We start from the raw sequence: 5,782 nt of genomic DNA on the forward strand, positions 1-5,782 counted from the left end.
AACCTGGTGTAGGGTGCTACAGTACATAGGGTTGAGTGAGGTACAGTCTGCTATTCCGTAAGGACTTGTATAGGTCCACAATACATAGGGTTGAGGTGCACTACTGCTGACCGCTGCCCTATACTGCAGCAGTCCTTCATCAGTATATGGACTGACGTACAGTCTGCTAATCAGTCACACACAACCTACTTGTTCCACAAAGGTCCTTATAAGGACTGGTAACCTGGTGTAGGGTGCTACAGTACATAGGGTTGAGTGAGGTACAGTCTGCTATTCCGTAAGGACTGGTATAGGTCCACAATACAAAGGGTTGAGGTGCACTACTGCTGACCGCTGCCCTATACTGCAGCAGTCCTTCATCAGTATAGGGACTGACGTACAGTCTGGTAATCAGTCACACACAACCTACTTGTTCCACAAAGGTCCTTATAAGGACTGGTAACCTGGTGTAGGGTGCTACAGTACATAGGGTTGAGTGAGGTACAGTCTGTTATTCCATAAGGACTGGTATAGGTCCACAATATATAGGGTTGAGGTGCACTACTGCTGACCGCTGCCCTATGCTGCAGCAGTCCTTCATCAGTATAGGGGCTGACGTACAGCCTGCTAATCAGTCACACAACCTACTTGTTCCACAAAGGTCCTTATAAGGACTGGTAACCTGGTGTAGGGTACTACAGTACATAGGGTTGAGTGAGGTACAGCCTGCTATTCCTTAAGGACTGGTATAGGTCCACAATACATAGGGTTGAGGTGCACTACTGCTGACCGCTGCCCTATACTGCAGCAGTCCTTCATCAGTATAGGGACTGACGTACAGTCTGCTAATCAGTCACACACAACCTACTTGTTCCACAAAGGTCCTTATAAGGACTGGTAAGGTATAGGGTACTACAGTACATAGGGTTGAGTGAGGTACAAACTGCTATTCCTTAAGGACTGGTATAGGTGCACAATACATAGGGTTAAGGTGCACTACTGCTGACCGCTGCCCTATACTGCAGCAGTCCTTCATCAGTATAGGGACTGACATACAGTCTGCTAATCAGTCACACACAACCTACTTGTTCCACAAAGGTTCTTATAAGGACTGGTAACCTGGTGTAGGGTGCTACAGTACATAGGGTTGAGTGAGGTACAGTCTGCTATTCCTTAAGGACTGGTATAGGTCCACAATACATAGGGTTGAGGTGCACTACTGCTGATCGCTGCCCTATACTGCAGTAGTCCTTTATCAGTATAGGGACTGACGTACAGTCTGCTAATCAGTCACACACAACCTACTTGTTCCACAAAGGTCCTTATAAGGACTGGTAACTTGGTCTAGGGTGCTACAGTACATAGGGTTGAGTGAGGTACAGTCTGCTATTACATAAGGACTGGTATAGGTCCACAATACATAGGGTTGAGGTGCACTACTGCTGACCGCTTCTCTATACTGCAGCAGTCCTTCATCAGTATAGGGACTGAGAGTTTTGTCACAGGGTCATTAAAAAAATTACAGGCAGAGGAAGAGGCAGGCCCTTCCGCAGGGGTGGTAGGGCAGGAGCAACAGGCTTGAGCCAAAGTGGGAAGTTGCAGAAGGTGCGTTCAATTACTTTAAAGGACGCACCAGACTTGGTTGAGTGGCTTGCTCAGCCTTACTCTTCTGCACCCTCTTCATCCTCTCAATCTGCACCCTCTTCTTCACTCTCTGCTATGTGCACCCCCAAAGACACTACCACCAACAACACCACCACATACCTTCCGCTTGAGTCACAGGAATTATTTTCCGATCCATATCAAGACATTTCTGATGCGCAGCCACTCTTGGTATTGGATCAGGAAGAGGAAGTAGCAACAACCGCTACTCAGCAGTCTGACGACAGTACCCAGATCAGCCCAAGGAGGAGGTTGGTCCCCGGTGTTGCTGCCTACTCCGAGATCTCTACTTATAGCGGTGGGGAAGGTGACGTCGATGATGACATGTGTAGTGATGTCACGTGGGTGCCCACAAGAGAGGAAGAGGAGGGGATTTCAGAGGGAGATATGGACCAGCAGATAGGGAGGAGAAGCAGGAATAACTTACATTGCACAGGAGGGACAAAGCAGACTGCAAATGTATCAGGAGCGAGTCATCGACCATGTACGGTCACATCTGGCGCTCCCAGGACACCTGCACATGGCTCCGCAGTGTGGGCTTTTTTTAACGTGTCCGCTGCTGAAAATAGTGTTGCCATCTGTAATCTTTGCAGTCAACGCATTAGTCGCAATAAGCCCAACACTCACCTAGGAACGACCGCCTTAAGAAGGCACATGAGCAGCCATCACCGAGCCCAGTGGGAGCAACGGAACATACAAAGCCACACTCCAGGCTCTCACCGTCCAGCCTCGTCTTCTACTTCTCCTTCTCCTCTCTCCTCACAATTGTCCTCCACTCCACCTTCCATTACGCCAAGCTCACGTTTTTCTGCAAAAAGGCAGGCTTTCATGGGCCTAATGTTCGAGCGTAAAAAAAAATGATGACGCAACCCTCTTGCCCAACGGTTGATGGCTGGCTTGTCAGAACTGATAGCCCGCCAACTACTGCCATATAAACTGGTGGACTCGGAGGCCTTTCGAAAATTTGTGGCCATTGGAACACCACAATGGAAGGTCCCAGGAAGGAAGTATTTCTCAGAGAAGGGCATCCCAGAGCTATATGGCCATGTTCAGCGGCAAGTGAATGTATCTCTGACACACAGTGTCGGTGCCAAGATACATCTGACCACAGACACGTGGTCTAGCAAACACAGGCAGGGAAGGTATATCACTTTTACTGCCCACTGGGTGAACCTTCTGACGGCCATCAAGCATGTAACCCGTGGCACCCGTGTAGATTTGGTTTTACCGACACGGATTGCATGCAGGCCTGGCTCTTCTTCTCCTTCTCCTCCTACTCCATCCTCCTCCCTCTCCTCCTCGGCTGACTCCTCCTTTTCCGCTGCTACCGTCTCTTCCGCTGTGCCGCCCAAGCTCCCCAGAACCTATTTGACATGCCAGGTGAGACGTTGCCATGCTGTGCTGCGTCTGTTGTGCCTGGAAGACAAGAGCCACACTGGCCCGGCACTCCTTTCAGCTTTGCGTTCACAGGCAGATCTGTGGCTAACACCGCTCAATTTGACAGTTGGTAAAGTGGTGTGTGACAACGGTGCCAATCTGCTTAGCGCATTGAAACAGGGCAAAATCACGCACGTGCCATGCATGTCACACGTCTTAAACTTGGTCATGCAGCGATTCCTTGTCAAATACCCTGGGGTCCAGGACATCTTGCCGCAGGTAAGGAAAATCTCGGGCCATTTCAGAAGATCTTACACGGCCATGGCTCGCCTTGCTGACATTCAGCAGCGACACAATCTGTCGATCAGACGTCTTATTTGCGATTGCCCGACGCGATGGAACTCAACCTTCTATATGCTTGATAGGCTGCTCCAGCAGAAATGTGCAGTTAACGTCTACCTGTATGAACTCTGCGGCAGAAGCGGTTCTGGGGAGCTGGTTTTTTTTTTCACCGCACCAGTGGTTACTCATGCGCAACGCATGCAGACTTCTGCGCCCATTTGAAGAGATCACCAAACTGGTCAGTCGCAGCCATGGCGCCATCAGTGACATGGTACCTTATGCCTTCTTTATGGAGCGTTGCCCTATACTGCAGCAGTCCTTCATCAGTATAGGGGCTGACGTACAGCCTGCTAATCAGTCACACAACCTACTTGTTCCACAAAGGTCCTTATAAGGACTGGTAACCTGGTGTAGGGTACTACAGTACATAGGGTTGAGTGAGGTACAGCCTGCTATTCCTTAAGGACTGGTATAGGTCCACAATACATAGGGTTGAGGTGCACTACTGCTGACCGCTGCCCTATACTGCAGCAGTCCTTCATCAGTATAGGGACTGACGTACAGTCTGCTAATCAGTCACACACAACCTACTTGTTCCACAAAGGTCCTTATAAGGACTGGTAAGGTATAGGGTACTACAGTACATAGGGTTGAGTGAGGTACAAACTGCTATTCCTTAAGGACTGGTATAGGTGCACAATACATAGGGTTAAGGTGCACTACTGCTGACCGCTGCCCTATACTGCAGCAGTCCTTCATCAGTATAGGGACTGACATACAGTCTGCTAATCAGTCACACACAACCTACTTGTTCCACAAAGGTTCTTATAAGGACTGGTAACCTGGTGTAGGGTGCTACAGTACATAGGGTTGAGTGAGGTACAGTCTGCTATTCCTTAAGGACTGGTATAGGTCCACAATACATAGGGTTGAGGTGCACTACTGCTGATCGCTGCCCTATACTGCAGTAGTCCTTTATCAGTATAGGGACTGACGTACAGTCTGCTAATCAGTCACACACAACCTACTTGTTCCACAAAGGTCCTTATAAGGACTGGTAACTTGGTCTAGGGTGCTACAGTACATAGGGTTGAGTGAGGTACAGTCTGCTATTACATAAGGACTGGTATAGGTCCACAATACATAGGGTTGAGGTGCACTACTGCTGACCGCTTCTCTATACTGCAGCAGTCCTTCATCAGTATAGGGACTGAGAGTTTTGTCACAGGGTCATTAAAAAAATTACAGGCAGAGGAAGAGGCAGGCCCTTCCGCAGGGGTGGTAGGGCAGGAGCAACAGGCTTGAGCCAAAGTGGGAAGTTGCAGAAGGTGCGTTCAATTACTTTAAAGGACGCACCAGACTTGGTTGAGTGGCTTGCTCAGCCTTACTCTTCTGCACCCTCTTCATCCTCTCAATCTGCACCCTCTTCTTCACTCTCTGCTATGTGCACCCCCAAAGACACTACCACCAACAACACCACCACATACCTTCCGCTTGAGTCACAGGAATTATTTTCCGATCCATATCAAGACATTTCTGATGCGCAGCCACTCTTGGTATTGGATCAGGAAGAGGAAGTAGCAACAACCGCTACTCAGCAGTCTGACGACAGTACCCAGATCAGCCCAAGGAGGAGGTTGGTCCCCGGTGTTGCTGCCTACTCCGAGATCTCTACTTATAGCGGTGGGGAAGGTGACGTCGATGATGACATGTCTAGTGATGTCACGTGGGTGCCCACAAGAGAGGAAGAGGAGGGGAGTTCAGAGGGAAATATGGACCAGCAGATAGGGAGGAGAAGCAGGAATAACTTACATTGCACAGGAGGGACAAAGCAGACTGCAAATGTATCAGGAGCGAGTCATCGACCATGTACGGTCACATCTGGCGCTCCCAGGACACCTGCACATGGCTCCGCAGTGTGGGCTTTTTTTAACGTGTCCGCTGCTGAAAATAGTGTTGCCATCTGTAATCTTTGCAGTCAACGCATTAGTCGCAATAAGCCCAACACTCACCTAGGAACGACCGCCTTAAGAAGGCACATGAGCAGCCATCACCGAGCCCAGTGGGAGCAACGGAACATACAAAGCCACACTCCAGGCTCTCACCGTCCAGCCTCGTCTTCTACTTCTCCTTCTCCTCTCTCCTCACAATTGTCCTCCACTCCACCTTCCATTACGCCAAGCTCACGTTTTTCTGCAAAAAGGCAGGCTTCCATGGGCCTAATGTTCGAGCGTAAAAAAAAATGATGACGCAACCCTCTTGCCCAACGGTTGATGGCTGGCTTGTCAGAACTGATAGCCCGCCAACTACTGCCATATAAACTGGTGGACTCGGAGGCCTTTCGAAAATTTGTGGCCATTGGAACACCACAATGGAAGGTCCCAGGAAGGAAGTATTTCTCAGAGAAGGGCATCCCAGAGCT

The sequence above is a fragment of the Lithobates pipiens genome, unplaced genomic scaffold, assembly GCF_037356315.1.
Source record: "Lithobates pipiens isolate NorthernLeopardFrog02 unplaced genomic scaffold, aLitPip1_a1.2 Scaffold_1, whole genome shotgun sequence".
NCBI classification, from domain to species: Eukaryota; Metazoa; Chordata; class Amphibia; order Anura; family Ranidae; genus Lithobates; species Lithobates pipiens.